The following is a 15,832-nucleotide window of genomic DNA, read 5'->3' on the forward strand; positions in this document are numbered from 1 at the left end:
CCTGCTTGGACCCAGCAGCAAAGCTTTTTGTGCAATACCATCAGAATTCAACTTGGCTTGGTTAAAGCATTTAATACAGCACAACATCATGTGCAAGACTCCCATGCATTAGCAGAGACAAGCACAGCAATTAGATCTTGCAAAGAAGTACAATGCAGAAAAAGCAGGAGGAAAACTTCTGAGGCAAACGAATTACCAGTAATGCACAATGTAATGACAATGCTTCAGACTAAAGAACAGAGACAGCCCCTGATCCCTGATCCTGCAAGCATTTATTGTCTTGAACTTTGCTACCATGAGTAATCTCCTTTGGATTCAGTGAGACTTGGCATAATAGTAAAATTAAACCATGTATCATTGTTCTAAAGGCATAGTTCTGAAACAAATACAATCTACAGTCTGCACTCTATTTGCTGAGCAGGTGAGAGGAGGAAAAAAATCATCAGAAAACTTCTCTGACTAAGGCTAGTCTTGCTTTTCTCTCCAGCTGAGGAAGAAGAGAGGACATTATCACCAGATCAATTATGCAAATATTAGTTCTCCTGCAGCCTAGTGATTAGGATATTTTTGAGTGGAATAGGTTGGCATAGGTTGACCTAATAGATCTGATAGGCCTGGACACATTCCAGTTTTGTCTCAGTTGCCTTTCTTTGTCTGGAGGGAGGCCAGGGCAATGAGCCTCCTCATTTGAGTACTGATCTATGGCCCAGCCAGCTCTGCCTGTCTAGCCTCACCCTTTTCTCACATAGGACAAGGCTTCGGAAAGGGCCACTTGTTCTGCCCCTCAGAGCTGTGATTCAGTTCACTACAGCAGCTTAACCTCCCAGAAAACAGGAGTTTGCCCTCCAACCTCAGACTGAACTGCAGTGGTCAAGGTGCAGTTTATTCCCTTCTGCTGGCTCTAACGTTGGGGTGCTCTCACTGAAGTGCCACAGGAGTGGTAATATCTTACAAGAGTAAAACTATTTTCTTCCATATACATTATTTAGAAAGAGACGTGTCAGAAGAGGTAACGTTAACAGAGTTTCTTAGATGGCTGCCATAGCATGAATCCAGCCTGAGAGGTTGTGCAACTAGAGAGGTATGCAACTGTAAAGGTTGGATTAAAGATTCACCATGTTACTTATTATCTTTTATTTTCAACCTACTAATGAAAAGCCTGCCCTTGAATTTTGCTGTAAACTATGATTTCAGCTTTTAGTAAGTACAGGTTTTGTCTCCGTCCAACTTTGGATGTGGTATTTCATAGATAACAGCAAATATGGAAGAGATGTACAGACAATCCCTGCCATAACCAAACACTAGAAGAGATACCTATGAAAGGGAGGGCCAGAAGATTAGGTATCAAATGGATTGACAACAAAGGCTAACATTCTTTAGTTCTGTCTATAGAACCAATTTCAGTAGATCCACAGCCAGACATTGCTCTCCAGTCTTCCCGGCTAAGCCACAATTTTAATGCTGCTTTTTCATCTGTGACTTTTTTATTTTCCCTTGCAGTCTTCGGTTCCTGCAAATATTAACATGGTGATGATAGAAGGACCAATGCTGATCTAGAACTAGAAAAATTACTTCAGCTTGATGACTGAAGAATCTCTCCTTATACGTAGTACATGCTTTTAAATAGTTGATACAATTATAATAAATGATTTACCCACACAGAGACAGAATATATCAGGAGGGACAGGAGATTGCTGGTGCACACTACAAACACACATTTACAAGTCATGTTATGAACAAGACCTGAGATACGAACCTTTAATAGCAACAATTTACTAAGTTCTCATGCTTCTAAAGAGGAATTAATCATCTGTAGTGGGTTTATGTGGCAAGGTTTTGGTAGCAGGGGGCCATAGGGGTGGCTTCTGTGAGAAGAATCTAGAAGCTGCCCCATGTTTGATAAGGGCCCCACTGCTGACCAGAGCTGAGCCAATAAGCGATGTTGTTTTACACCTCTGTGAGAGCATATTTAAGACAAGGGAAAAAATGCTGCGCCACACAGCAGCTGGGAGAGTGAGAGGAGTGAGGAACAGCCTTGCAGGCACCAAGGTCAGTGAAGAAGGAGGGGGAGAGGTGCTCCAGGCACCGGAGCAGAAGTCCTCTGCAGCCTGTGGTGAGGACCATGGTGAAACAGGCTGTCCCCCTGCAGCCCGTGGTGTACCATGGTGGAGCAGGGTTCCATGCTGCAACCCATGGAGGAGACCACTGTGGAGCAGGTGGACCTGCACCAACGGAGGCTGCAGCCTGTGGAAGACCCCTGCCGGAGCAGATTCCGGGCTGGACCTGTAGCCCGTGGAGAGGAGACCACACAGGAGCTGGTGACCTGGCAGGAGCTGCTGCCCGTGGGGGATCCAGGTTGGAGCAGTTTGCTCCTGAGGAATGGACCCTGTGGTACAGACCCATATCTGGAGCAGTTCTTGAAGAGGTGCTGCCTGTGGGAAGCCCACACCGGATCAGTTCACCAAGGACTGCATCCCATGGGAGGTACCCTACAGCACAGGGGATGAGAGTGACTGAGAAGGAGCGGCAGAGACGAAGCGCTATAGACTGACCATAACCCCCACTCCCCTATTCCCCTGCGCCGCTCAAGGGGAGGAGGTGGAAGAGGGTAGATGGGGGGAAAGGTGCTTTTGGTTTCTTTCCTTTGTTTCTTGCTTCTCTAGCTTGTTAGCAATAGGCAATAAATCTTACTATCTACCTGTGCTGAGTCTGTTTTGCTCGTCACAATAATTACTGCGCAATCTCCCTGTCCTTATCTCAACCCTTGAGCCCTTTTCATCGTATTTTCTCCCCGTTCCTCTTTGAGGAGGGGGAGTGAGAGCAGTTGTGGTGGAGCTCAGCCGCCCACCCGAGTAAAACCACCACATTATCTTAATAACTCTTGGAATGGTTTGGGTTTGATTTTTAGCATAAAGAAGCATTTTGAGACCAGTACTGATTTTTAAAGTTTTAGATAGGGTAGTGGAATAAAAATTAAAAGAATTTGCCAGAAAGCCAAAGAAGAATATAAACACTTAAATATTCTTGCTTCTTCAAAATATTTGCAAAAGAAAACAGATTTCATTTTAATATTTTCTAGGTAACTGGTTTAAGTAATAATGAAGCAGTTTTGAACTGGAGAATAGCTCCTGGAAAGAAAGAAAAAGTTTGAAGTTTGTAAGAGCTGGGAAACAGTTAAGAAAGAATTTACTGAAACACAGTTGAGTTGATGCTGTGAACAATGCAGCATGAAATAAGGAATAGAGGGGAAAGAAGCATATTAAGGAATTAAGAGTTTCCATTACAGGCTCGTATCAGCACAATATCAAGTATTTATCTTCCTTCAGAAATTTTGTTTTCAAGCATATTCACACCATTTAGTATGGAAAAAATAGTGCTACAATAATACTTGGCTTAATATTCTCTCTCCTTGTACATATCTGATTCAACATTGGATATAATCAAGTTACATATGCCTAATACAGTGAAGGTATTACATACAGAAACATCAGAGCTGCTAAGTATCAAATAGAGACAAAGGATCATGCATTAATATTATTAAACAGAAACAGATTTTTAATACTTCCCTTCCTAACACCACTGTAAAATGCAGCTGCTGTTTTCCTAACTCTGTTTACTACTGAGAGTATATCCATGTGTATCCAACAATGTCCGTTCTAGCCATGCTTAATATAGTTTTTAATGTAGTTGCAGGTCTGGATCTTGACAAAGACACATACCGGGCTATCTCATATAATAAATGAAGGTTTGTTTAACTTACTTTCTCCAGAAAAAAAAAAAAAAAAAGGAAAAAGAAGCAAGAATACTCCCAGCACTGGGGCAGGCAGCATTAATTATGAGGTACAACACTTGCCAAGGGGAAGTAAGCACATCCCAAAGACAGTCCCCATCAGGCAAACTTCAAAACCAGAATAAATGCAGGACATCTAAAAACTGCTTGTAAATAGAGCTAAGCCTGGACACAAAAGTACATTCATTCAGCAGCTTGCAGTATCACTTTCAATTTAAGGATTGTGTCCCTGCTGATGAAATTTTCTGATCCAAGCTACTTAAATTCTTTGACTATGTTAAAATTCTTTGACTAATACATGCTTTAGATTAACAGCTCAGCTGAATGCAAGGTATCCTCCAACACAGATCTGGATAAATTTATCCTGTATTGCCTTACAGATGTTGCAGCCAGACACTATCAATAGCTTTCACTTTGAGCTTGTGCATCAGTCAAGCACTTACTAAAAAGTGAGCCTGTTTGGGGAATTTTTCTTCAGCAAGAACAAAACAGTACACTTTCAATTCCTCTAAATAGGTTTATTTGTCCAGTTAAGCTCCCTGGCTTTATTGTTTCAAAAAGTGTAATACTCTCCAGTGTCTCTACCTGAGATGCCGCATAACCTATCTTCTCCCCCATGTACTGAAGCTGACTTACAGATCAACTCAGAAAGTGTCAGAAAAGCAAGTAAAACTGAAGAGATCTTACGTCACAGCCTTAGATGTTGCACATAGCAAAAAGCTGGCCCTGTTCACAGGGCCTGTGATCATTCATATGCTACCCTGAGATAGCAAATCCTAACAGTTGTATGAGCTAGGTAAAGGATAGTCATACAGATAAATCCAGTCAGAAGAGGCATGCACACATTTTAGCATAAAGGTAGATGAATGAGAAGAAAGCCTGTGTAAGTAGATTCATTCCCTATGTGCTGCATCTACACAAATTTTTTTCTCCCTCTTACATCGGCCCAAGTCATAGAAATTAGAGCAACCTTGAATATGTATCATTTTTCAGCACACAGCCTAATGCAGAGGACACAAAATAATCTCCCGTCACTGGCAAGTTCTCCTCCAGTTCAGTTTAACATGCTTCTGAAAAAAAAGTACATTACCACTTAGTGAAATAGTCAGTTCAGGGGCAGCATTTTTCCCCCGCAGTCACCTCACCGTAGATGGTGACATAAATGTTGCAATGTTTTATCCAGTTTAAATGGTGATGACTGCTCCAGTACCCCTTTCAACATCACAAAGATAACATTCTTTAGACCCAGAGCCTCAGATCTGATCTGGAGATAGTGCCACACAGCCTTTGTAAGCCAATTCAAACTTAAAGTAAGACTGGCTAAGCTTTTGTCTAACATAGCTGGAGCTCAGGGCTGGCTACTAGGAATCACTCCAGCTGGTAAACATGCTGTTTGTGACCTGTTTCTTGGTTGCTTGGGTAAACATTGCTGTTCCACGAAAATAGGTAGTACATGGAAGAAGCTTTTGTTCTATGCTTGTAAAATTTAACTTATTTTTAAGAAGACAGAGACACAACTATCCCTTGTAGCATCAGCTTAGCATTATGAATCCGCATCTCCTGTCATTTTTGAGAATATGATTAAAATCAAGAAGTCTATAATAGCAGCCATTACTTCAACATGGAAAATAGGGGTATTGTTAATTCTTTTGAATGTGTATTAGCTCCATTCTAATTGGATCTATATTCATTACTGAAACTGAAATTAAAGAACAGCTATGAAAGGCTTTTGATGTCAGCTGTATATATCATGTCATGAATTAAGTTACGAAGATGGTTAATGCATCTTTAAGTATCTATTTCATCCTATTTAGTTGCACATGACTGGTACTAGGCTGTTCACTGTGGTATTGCACTAATGCAGCAAACTTTTAGGATCAGTAAAGGAGATCTCAGCATTTGAACTGATGCAAAATGCATAGATCATGGCATCAAACCTCCCTGAAATCTGTTGGTTTAGAATTGATTTGCCCGCCAGGTGCAGGAGCTGCTCAGTAAATGAGATGCAGGACAGGGAAAAACAGATCCTTTGAGTTATTACCCATCAGAAATGCCACAAGAATATAAAGCAAAAGCTAAACGAGCTGACTAGTGCACTCCTGCAAAAATGTCTTTTTCAAATTAAATAATAATAAGAAAGATAATCTTATGCTCACTTTCAGAAGATGTTTATCAAAAAGAAGAAATTAAGAGAGTATTGTAACAGCCTCTCAAACTGTTAAAAATCTCCATTTTTCTGTTTTTTTTTTTGTTTTTTTTTTGTCATAGGGAAAGTTATATACAAGAATTTATTCTTATGCCTTCAAAGCCCTAAACCCCATAGCATCCTACCCGCTTGTCCTGTGGGGCACAAAATCAGGTAGGAGGGTGGCCAAGTACTTTACCTCATCTCCACTAATCCAGACTGGAGAGGCACAGGAGGGAAGAGAGGGTTGACCTGATGCTTTGGTTTGCTTGCTTTTGAACAGAATCCCATTTTTTCAGATACCAACAACCAACACTTCAACTAACCAGACAAGATACTAGCTCTTCTTACCTTGTGAAGTTGAATAATTTCTTCAATAATAAGGAAAGGGAAGACAAAGTAGTAGCTGCTGGAAGACACAAGTCTGCTGGACTCAGAGTTCTTACTCAAACTGCTCAGTTAGAGTTGCCAGGAAAACAGGGAGATGCGGTTCAGAAGCCTTCCTCTGTCCCTCCTGCCTGCCCAGTGTTATCAACCACCATTTCCAGACAGAGGCCAGATGTCTCTTACTTGAGTAGTCCCTCTTCTTTGGTCTTTATGTAATGCTTTACAGGCATGTATGTGGAATACAGGCATTGTATGTGGAATTATTACAGAAGGCTACCCCTCTGGTAAGGACTTTTAAGGGCCACAATAAAAAAATGAATAAATAAATCTGTGTTGTTCTCAGCTCTCAGGGAAACCTGGAACAGACCAGTTCACACTGGTCTTTAAAACAACTTTAAAATAGTAACAAGTATCAAACAGAGGGTTAAAAAGTCATTTTCTCCCAGCAAACCTGAGTTAATCAGGTTGATCAGGTACACTAACAAAACATGAGTATAGCTTCCAACCCAAGCATTTTGTCCTTCTGGAAAGTCAAGTTCCTTTTCCCTGGGAATATCCTGCCTGACTCTTTCTGGAGCCAGCTGAAAATCATCCACAGTGGCAATTATCCTCATCTCTGTATTTACTTTCTCTTTGTGTCCTTATCTTGTCTGCTGCAGATTTACCCTTTCTGACTTCTCAAAGCAGCACACCTGACATTTGCTCAGGCTTTCAGAAAAGAGGTGGACAGGCCATCCAAATTTTATTTGACCAGAACAAAACCTTGGAGTAATTAATGTAAAGCAGAGTAAAGGACACCTGGCTACAGAAACAGTATATTCTATTTAGGCCAATTATTCTGGTTATAGTTCACTAGTTTGTGGTGATAAAAAGACATTAATTAGCTTTGTCACTGATAGCATTACTTTCTAATCTTAATTCTTTTAGGAGTTTTATTATCTTTAAAGCCACTTATTTGTTCCATGGAGTAAGTTAATTTATACTAAAATTAAATTGAAAAGTAATGCATAGATGCAGGAGTATCTACGCAATAAAGCAGCATTGCAAATATTCACTTGAGTAAAACCCAGTAATTCACTCGCTCTTGTTGTTATTCACAACCTCTGAAAATGTTTCCTAAAACATTTTTAAAAATCTATCAGTGATGCATGTGGGTTAAGTTTAAAAACAAACAAAAATAAATAAAAACCAAAGTCTGTATTCAGTTCCTCTGATTGTCTACTAACCTAAAAGTTTGTATGAGCTCTGTTTGCCTTCCATGGTATGTTGAATTTTTTCCCTTGCCTAAACACTGTGCTTCTCATAGTGCATGTTAGACACTGCAGCCACTGAGCATTACGCTCCTCTGCTTAATGCAGCAGCCTCTCCCTGGGAAAATAAAGCTGTTTTCTCCAAGAACCTCAGGACAGAAATAGTCCTAATAAGGAGACTTGACTAGAGATGTAAATGATATCATGAAGCCAGTAGCCGTTGAAGGCACTGCGGAAGGATATTTAAATCAGCTAATTTTTTTTGGCTGATGGTCAGATATTTTTATTAAATGAGAAATTTCATTACTCTGAGCAGTAGGTGCTTCACTGGAGTATACCTGATGGACTTGAGGGTCATGCTACCCTTATTAGCAGGAGTACCTTGGCAGTTAAGGCTCTATCCAAGAAAGACACGTGGACTTGCCTACCATATCCCAAAGTAACTTTAAGCCTCAGAAGATAAATCCAGAGCAGAGATACAGACCTCCACAGTGGGATCCAGGTGTCCAGATGTAAGCATCTACCACCGTTTTTGTCCTGAGAGGTTGTGGAGTCTCCCTCCTCAGAGATCTTTAACAGGACATAGTCCTGGGCATCCTGCTCTGGGTGTACCTGCTTCAACAGGGGTTGGACCAGGTAACCTCCAGAGGTCCCTGCCCACCTCCACCTTTCCATGATTCTGTGATCATTTTAGACATCCCTAGGTTTGTGGAACATCCATACACAGTTAGTGGCTATAACAGATAACCTGTGCCAGGCAAGATACTTAAATAGTGTTATTTTAGATGATTTAACATAGTCCACAAGTACATGTTTTTGCACTCCTGATTTTCCCTCTCCCTCATCTCTTCATTCAGTACACAGAATGAATTAGATACCTAAAAATAAGATTCAAAAACACACAAACTGCATAGAATTAGCTAGTACACCAACAAGAAAAATTGAGTACAGGGCACATCTCCTATTTCCTTATCAAACAAAAGCATCACAAGTAGCCACATCAGGATTATTAATAAGATGCAGTATGGTAGTATCTTTGGCTGGGATCTCTCTGGCTGCCAGATTCACAAAGTAGGTGCTCACTTTTCTGTATAGTTTCCTGGCTATAAGTTGAGAAAAAGAGGACAATATCCTCCATAACCCTGCAATGTGGTTACAGCCACATAGATGCAGGGCCTGCCTGTTCTGATTCATCAGCTGAGCACTCATAGCTCCAGCTGTCCTGTGGGAACAGCTTTATCTTTTTGTGTACTCAAGGGCTGCCTCCCACATTAAGTCTCCCATGGCTCTTGCAGTGTGGCTAGATGTCCAAAATCAGTGCTTGGTCACAGCTGCAGCCTGGGAACTTTCACATTGAACATGAGGAGCTCAGAGAGTTCAGGCACATCCAGGGCTATGTGGGGCCAGTGCTAAGACAGATGTGCAAATGTCTTGCTAAACTAAAGAGAAAAATCACTCAGCCCAGAAAGATCTGCCTAGAAACATCTCTGCTACAAGAAAAGTGGGCTTGCAAAGCAAATATATAAAACATTTGTTCCTACTCTACAAAAAGAGAGAGAGATGTAATAATTACACAGGTAGTGCTGACCTATGCAGAATCCTAGCTGGGCTGGCTGGAAGAGTTTCTCACCTGCACAGCTGGAAGCACAGGTGCTGTGGATGGTGAGAGGAAAAGGGGAAAAGGGAATGGGCTGAATAGCCAGGTGGTTCCTTTTCTAGCACATCATCTGGAGTTCATGCATGCCAGTCGAAAACACTAAGCAGAAAGGGCTGTCTTCAGCCCTTTGTTCCATCACTGTAAATATGCTCCTAACTCACAGATGTGCACTTAATTCATGATGTCTCAAGAGGTTTCATGGCTTTGCTGGTTCTAGCCACCACTGCTACGTGCTGTCTTATAGGGACTGGAAATTCTGTCCAAAAGAATCGCTGTCGATCTGCTGCTGAATGTTATGTTTAATGTCCTTGCAAAGAAAAGCAGATTTTGTTTTTGGAAGAATTTTCCTGAGTAAATGTCTTGAGGCTTTCTGCTTATTAATATTCTATACTGAACTAGAATCCACCACTATAAGTAAGTGGGCTAAAGGGGAAATGGGTATCTTTACTGCTCATACATCTTGATGCACAGCCCATTTTATCCTTGACCTGCCAGTGAGCGCTACATGGTCAATTTCCTTCTGCTTGACACTAGCAGAATCCCGTGATGTCAAAGGTATAAAATGGAATGAGAATGGGAGTTAAGACCTTAGTCAGGATTAGGGAAATATTCTGTGTTCTAGACATATATATATATATATGCTTTTTTTTTTTTTTTTTTTCCCCCTCTAGTATATTCTTAGAGCCTCTGGTCAAAGGAATAGCATTGCTTCCTTACATACTTTTAGCACAGGGCTGATGATAAGGGATGGGATTTTCAAGACTGTCCAGTTCAGTTACAATCTCATCAGTAACCTGTGTTAGTTAAAGAAAAGAGCAGAGCTGGGACAGTCCTAACCACTATGGGGATTTCCATATGCTCAAGGGAGAGCTGGGGCACAGGGGTAAGAAAAGGTGGGATAACTTGCCATTTGTCAGAAAATAAAGTATTTCAGTCTCCAGGAATGTCAAACAGAAGGTCTACCAAATTCAGTTTTTCAGGACAGTAGAGGGGAGGAAAGAAAAACTCCTTTCAAAGTTCTCAACTACGTGTGAGATGCTGCTAGATGCAAGTGAGCTGCCAGCTTTCTTAGTGTAGATTGCAAGTATGTAATTAAAAGCCCTTTAAAACCATCACTCATGTGAAAAAAATGAAAACAAAAAGCCCACACTCACAAAATAACAAAACAATAAATAAATAAAGCCCACAACTATAGAAATAGAAATACTTGTTATTCTTTATTGTACTTCATAATTATGGGTAATGATTTGTTTTTCATATATATGAGATTAAAATACTGCATCAAGCTGTTCAGGCTTGCTTTTATCTTTCTCGGGCCATAGAATATATGGTTTGATCACCGTCTTTGCACAAAATCTACAGGAAATATTGCAAATTATTTCTTTTCACTAATTTCTTTTCATAATTAAATATAGAGTGCAGCTCAAAAATAATTTTGGACAAGAAGATTACTAGTAATTAAGTCTGTACTTTTAGTTTCACTCCCTTTTTTTTCCCTTCCTTTTTATATATGTATTTTTTAGTTTTTCTTTTAAGCCTACTCTTGTTTAATGAACAAAAACTTCAGTAGTCTCTGCTCATCAGTCCGTTTTCCCTTTTTGAACCTTTGGACTTCCTAGCTTATTTCAAGCAAATTTGACAGTGACAGAAATCTTAAAGGTTCTTATGTTTCTGAAAGTTCCATATAAATTGATGGCTGGATAGACCGAGCAAAGAGCCAACAGAGTATTTCCTGGGAGGAAGAGGGCTGCTGCAAAACATAACCTTCCTCAGTTGTGTTTGACCTGCCAACACTGGCCCAATGTTTTACCTGCTCACCCTCTCAGAAGCATATGCATCTCTCAGCCCCATTACACACAGTTCTTCACCCACCGAGTGGCCAGGGGACATGAGAGTGAACCCAGAGAGAACAGGTCCATGGGGAGCCAGTTAGGAGCCCTTGCAGTGAGTAGGAGCACCAGGATTAGTATACAAAAGCATAGAAAAGTCAGCATGCTCAATTTAGCTCCTCATGAACTAACCTGACTTTGTTGTTTGGGAGATAATTCCCTCTGCTGCAAAAACAAATTTCTGTCCTGAGGGCTCTTCTTCCTCTCTAAATCACTAATGTAGATGTAGCCCACCGTGAAACTGTCATCTTTGCCATTCATTGGCTGTTCAGCACGGTAGGACAAGCAAAATAAAATGGTTGCTTTTGTGAATTGCCCAGCAGATGACATTTCTTACACTGACACTGCTGTTAGCACCAACTGAAAATGTCCAAAGCTAGAGCAGTGCAGAAGCCAGATATGATTTCAGTGGAGAGTACCCAACAACAGCAGCTAGTGCTCATTTCTCTGATTGCCTAAACAGACTACAGGTGCTCAAGCATGCCGTGCAACCAAAAAAGCTCTTCTTTCAAACAGGGAAAGAGATCTCTGGAACATCATGTGCCTTTGTTGCAACTGTTCTGCAGGTGAACAGCAAAACTGGTCACTAGGGTCACCAACCTGGCAATTTTCACTACATTTTACCTCAAAATAAATCTTTCTGGGATGTAACTGAGCTATAAAATGAAAACAAATGCACTCTGATTCAAAAATGAACAGCCTCTTCAATCAGCAATACCACAGCTTTTCCTTCCCTGGTCACAGAGCAAAACAAACTCCAGAAAGATTATTTCTTTGTCCTTGAGGGAAAAAGTGTAAGATTAAGTAATAATCAATAGCAGACAGTAAATACACCAATCTCTTAGTGGAATGAAAAATTACTTCAGAGTTCTTAGCACTGCACAGCTGCTGCTTCCAAAAGGAGAGGTAATCATCTGTAGAGAGTAGAGACTCAAGTGTCTGCACCAAAGAGACGTTATGCTCCACAAGGGTACATGCTAAAACTCAGAAAGCCTAAAAGGCACTGAGGTAGTAGAATGGATCAATCTCTCCCTAACAGGACAAGGCACTCCAAAGCATATTTCTGAAGTCACTGCTCTGCCATACAAAAATCATTTTGATTCCTAATATCAGACCTATAGGAAGTGAAAGCCCTTACAAATAATAAAGAGATCAATATACAACAGCTTAAACTTTAGTAAGAAGTTCCTAGAGCATTCTGAAATAACCTTTCCCTGCATAAAATACAGTCTGAATGCAGTGCTGATATTTTGATGTAAGGCAGACTTGTCTGTGTTTGCAGAATGGCCTCAGTTACTGTCACAGAAACTAAGAGTTAGTGAGCAGTCACAACAAAACCTGAGTAACCACATATCTAGCTAATATTCATGAGTGCTAAAATTGTTCAAAGTATGAGGTCAATAGCTTTATGATCAAATACGTTTTAAGAAATTAAAAATAAGTACATGTCTTCATGTATATCAACCTGTACCTGAAGACAGTCAAAATACAATTCGTATTGTCTTACAGTTTAACGTTAAGGACAGAGACTAATCATTTATCTACTCAATCTGGTGTGAAACATTTTGGTTTGTGAATGTCTAGCTAACAAAGTTGGAAAACGGTGTTACTGGGAAGAACCTCACGTATGACAAGGGCAACTCACTGATGTTAAGGAGACCAAGGGGTGATGGTTTTAGATGGTACTGACATACAAATTGAAATACAAATAGACAACAGGACAAGCATATGTCCCCTCAAAACAGTGTAGTTTACCCTTCCTCTAGCTAATGAAACAGAGCTTGGAAGTAGAATTTCTGTTGTGCACAAAAGTGAACTAGTGCATCAAACATAAAGATTACTACACCTTTCCATGGTGCTCTTCCTCTGCTTGCTTCGGCATTGTTTCCTCCTTGTGAAATCAATGCTACTCACTTTCCAAAGCTATTTAGGATAGATAAACTGGGAAGAAGATAGATGAATTCCACAGTGCATGAAATGTGTACTATCCCCTAAATGCTTGTAACAGCTCTGCTGTTGTGGTTACCTGGAAAACAATCATGGGGCTCCTGGTTGCCTGTGTTCAGATGACAGCATTCAACAGCTCCTGGCTACCTATGCCAACACACCTAACTTCACCTTTCAGCTTGTTGGTAATAAAAGATAAATTACCATGAGAAAAGAAGCAGCAGTAGATCCCCATCTCTGATTCTGGAGCTTACAAGAATTTGCAAATTTGGATGCTGGTAAGCTATACAGAGATTTTTCTCTTTGGTTTTAGTTAAGTTTTGTTTTCTCCTTGCTGTAGTCTAAATGAAACAAACAACTGTTTTCCTTGATTAAGCTAGAATAGATTGAATTTTTATTGGTAAGTACTTATCTGATGTCCTAAATAGCCTATCATTCAAGCCTGGAAATTTTATTCTAATGAACCTAACTACAGATGCAAAAAAAAAAAAAAAAAAGGAATTAACAGTTGGGAACTGTTTTCCTATTATATCTTGTTGAAATTTGTTGATTGGTTGCTCAAAATTACATTCTATTTAAGGAATCAAAACAAAATAGTGCAAATGAAGGAATCTGTGGAGAGACAAGGGAAGTTTAAATTCATGGCCTAGCCATTCTGCATACTTTGGATTCAAACATTAAAAGAAATAAAAAACACTTCTGTCTACAAATGAAATATGGCTGAGCTGTGCTCTAAATTAAAAGCTGGTAATACCTTTGGATATGATAAACTGTATAGTGATGTCAGGAATATTTAGAAGTACTACCACTTTTCATGGGGGAATGAAGTCTACATGATATCATGCCCTTCAGCTCTCATGGTATCAAACCAAAAAAAACCAACAAACAAACAAACAACAACAAACACACAGTAATTATAAAACTATTCATTGAGCTTGGAATAAAGCTGAAATCTCTAGCTCTGATATTTGATTTTTTCTGATGTTCTGCTTCACTACATAACTGAGAAGGTAGCAGATGGATGTAAAAGATTCAGACAAGTATCTAGCCTGGGAGAGAGAAAATACAGATGGGTGATTTTATCTTCTTCCAAGAATATAGAGAAAAGCACTGAAGCGGTTAAAAGGACTAACTGGAAGGACGGAATAAGAGCATGCATGGTGTGGAGTAGTCTCCAGCTCAAAGCAACATGGAGATGTGCTGAAATTCTTCACATTGTTCTGGATTATGCCTCCATTGATTTCTTAAATTAGGTAATAGGACAGTCCTTTCTTGATGATAAATGGTGCCTCGGACCTTGGTTCTATACGGTGTTCAACAGAGCCTCAGCACCAGTAGGGGCTCTTTGAATTTTCATACAGACACCAAACTTTCTCACAGCAATTTACAGCTTCAGGACTTAATTTAAACTGTGAGTAGTATATGAGGAACTAAAAGTTCAAGACTATAGTCTGATGTAGCAATGCATTTCACTATGTACATCAATATATAAAGCATTAGCTTGAAAGCCCAAAGGATTTTATTTCTTCCAGAATAAACATTAAGTCTGGGAAGTTTAAATCAGGCATAGTACCAGTGGTGAAGGACTGCCATTAAAAGCTAATAGATAGGTCTGATAGAGAAGTTGGAAGCTGAGTTTGGTTGACCTCAAGAAGCAGAGGAAGACAGTGTGGAATCTGGGCTGTCCTGTCAAAGACAGCTGACAAGCTCACAAGCGTTAGAGCATCTGCACATGTTAAACTGGCAAAACAAAAACACAACTGATGGATATGTTAGGAAATGAAAACAAATCTGGATAGTAAAAAAACGTGCTAGTTCTTAACAGGTGAAGAAAGCAAGGGTATTACAGTTTACAAATTAGGCAAGGGAACCAGTATTAAGACCTACTGTACAAACATCAGGGGTATGATGAGAGAGATCAGGAGGCCATGGATGATTACACCAATCTAGTGGAGACAAGACAGAGCAGAGCTGTGAATCTGATCTTCTGCAGCCAGGAAGGGGACTTTGTGAGGACAAAGTGGGTATGGCCCCAGATAACTGGAATCTTCCCTAGAGATGCTATTCCCCTTGTGGCTCATTTATGTTTATTTATTTTCCTGTTACTCCTCTTATAGCTCTCCTGTTGATTTCTACCATTCTGTTCTCATTTGAGCTTTACTGATTTGAAACACTTGTGAGAAATTCTGGGAAGACAAAAGATGAACTACTGATGAGATCCTCTGCTGCAGAGAAATAAGAAAAATACATGTCAATGACAGTTCATTTGGGTTTTTTAGATGAGCATGTAGCATTTAAAGTCACTACTGGTGATCTAGAGCTTTACAATCAGAACAGCTTTGAACAGCCCTGCATATCTGTAGTTGCAAAGAAACTGGGCAAAGCCTCTGCTTTTTGCTGCTATCACAGGCAAAGGACATGACCATCAAGAAAGGCACTACCTAGAACATGTATCCTTTGACGTGACTGAAGAACAGGTGGGAGAACAAAAAACAGGATAAAAAGTCTAGAGCTACAAAAGAAATATAAAGCAACAGTCAGGCAAGCAACAAGCCATGACAAATGCAGGTATGAGAAATAAAGATAGATATCTTGTATGTGTCTCAGCAGTTTCTTCTGCAGAGTAAACAGCAAAGAAACATAAATAGCTCACTTGTGATTTAGTTTAAAATACAAAAAGCATAACAATGAAATTTCCAGATGCCTTCACGTTTTCTATCAATTAAG

At 40.0% G+C, this 15,832-nt stretch overlaps 1 long non-coding RNA gene across 2 annotated transcripts in view; it reads right to left on the bottom strand.

Annotated features, from left to right (window-relative positions):
* Positions 1–15,169, bottom strand: part of LOC106041829 (uncharacterized) — a 33,107-nt gene extending 17,938 nt beyond the window's left edge. Inside the window, exon 1 of one of the 2 annotated variants that reach the window (XR_001210735.3) lies at positions 14,993–15,169. This is a non-coding gene — a long non-coding RNA (uncharacterized lncRNA). Of the gene's footprint in view, positions 1–6,326; positions 6,562–14,992 lie in introns of those variants that run through there. The other variant, XR_001210734.3, reaches the window with a different exon arrangement.
* Positions 15,170–15,832: the final 663 nt, after the last annotated feature.

The sequence above is a fragment of the Anser cygnoides genome, chromosome 2, assembly GCF_040182565.1.
Source record: "Anser cygnoides isolate HZ-2024a breed goose chromosome 2, Taihu_goose_T2T_genome, whole genome shotgun sequence".
NCBI classification, from domain to species: domain Eukaryota; kingdom Metazoa; phylum Chordata; class Aves; order Anseriformes; family Anatidae; genus Anser; species Anser cygnoides.